This window comes from Choloepus didactylus, chromosome 18, assembly GCF_015220235.1.
Source record: "Choloepus didactylus isolate mChoDid1 chromosome 18, mChoDid1.pri, whole genome shotgun sequence".
NCBI lineage: Eukaryota > Metazoa > Chordata > Mammalia > Pilosa > Megalonychidae > Choloepus > Choloepus didactylus.
Window position 1 is genome coordinate 28354698 of NC_051324.1, and position 1639 is coordinate 28356336.

Sequence of the window (1639 nt, forward strand, 5' to 3'; positions counted from 1 at the left end):
CTTGGCTTCCATAACTCCACTATTTGCCTTTGTCATAGTAAATATATAGTAAAAAGAGTAAATACTAAAATTAAAAAGTTTAATTTCTATTTCCAAAATGCACTGTCAGTTTAAAAATGCAGAAATAATCTATGGCTTCTGATTGAGATGTTAAAGTAAGTTTATGCTTCAACACAATTCCTCTGTCTCAAATACCTAGCAATAATAGATAAATAACAGAGGAAAAAACAAACAAACAAAAAGAAATGTTTGTGTGACTAAAAATGGAAGAGAAAGCCCTAGTGGCAAGTTGGGCTAGTACCACGGGGCTCTCCAACTTCAGGTGTTCAATCAGTGATGGCAAGGAGTATGACCATTGTTGGTGGAAAGGACCTCCATGAGATCACCATGAGAGAGGCAGACTGGAGCTAGGCATGTTATTTGAAACCAGGGTTTGGGATGGGTTTCAGCCTTTGAAAGAAGGCTGACAAAACTGTTGACACTTTCCCTGGGACTATTGCTTTGTAAGAAATTGGGCCTAGAGAAGGTGAATGACAAAAACACAGCCTTTTGACCAAAAATGCCAGGTAGCTTCTTGGCTCAGTGACTGGCTCTGTAATACAGTATCAGAACTGTAGGCCCTAAACACCACTTAAGACCTAGTTCTTTATTGGAGGAACAGTTGGAAACAACAGAACTTCTAGATAGGATGGGGTGGGAAAAAGTAAAAGAGGAGATTTATTTTTTTATTTTTATTTTTTTTTAGGAAGGAGCAATTCTTTATTTTTAGCGAACAGAGGTTTTAGGTAAACAATCTTTCCAGTGGAGAACAGAGAACTTGAAAATCAGCCTTCAGCCATCAGCAGCTGCTCTGCTCAGGGCCTGGGTTCTTCCTTGCCCAAGTGGTGAGGTGGAGGTGTGTACTTCCTTTCCTTTATCAACTTCTCCCTTTGCCTCTTGATGGCGCTAACGCGTCTCATCGTTTTCTGCCGAAGCAGACATTCTACCAAATCATCAAACTCTATCTTGCACTCTTTCTCTGCCCGGATACCACCAATTCCATGGGCACATTCTATCCATTACTTTTCAAATGCATGGCAACGACTTGGAAGCTTGTAAGGCTGCTCAGCACTTTGGATTGTCATCCAACGATCTATGTTAAGACCCAGCTTTTTCTGCACATCAAAAAAAGGCATGGCATCCCGTTGGAAGTCCTTTTCTCCTAGCTGACGGTGGCTTCTCAAAAGAGGAGATTTAAAAAGCAAGCAAAAAACCCTTCCCCTTGAGTACAACTTTCATAAGTAAGAAACTTAGTGCTAACAAAGATAGCCCCCCAAAATTCAGAGCATGATTTACACCAAATGAAAATAGATTTATAGGACAATATGACCTATGCTCAAGGAGATAAAGAATAACATTCATTTTAAAAGAACAAAAATTATCATGCAAAGCAGACAGCAATAAAGTAAATCATGGTTTTTAAAAAGAGCCAAATACAAATCTTGGATATAGAAAATATAATTATTGAAATAAAACATAGAAACTCTAAAATGGACATATTGTAAAGAGAATCAGTGAATTGGGAGATACTGAAGAATCTATACAGTCTGTAGCAGAATGGATAGATAAGAATTATGAAGTGTTAGACCTCCAATATGAA

At 38.2% G+C, this 1639-nt stretch overlaps 1 pseudogene; it reads right to left on the reverse strand.

The window, feature by feature from the left end:
• Nucleotides 1–737: 737 nt before the first annotated feature.
• Nucleotides 738–1206, reverse strand: LOC119514192 (annotated as a pseudogene).
• Nucleotides 1207–1639: the final 433 nt, after the last annotated feature.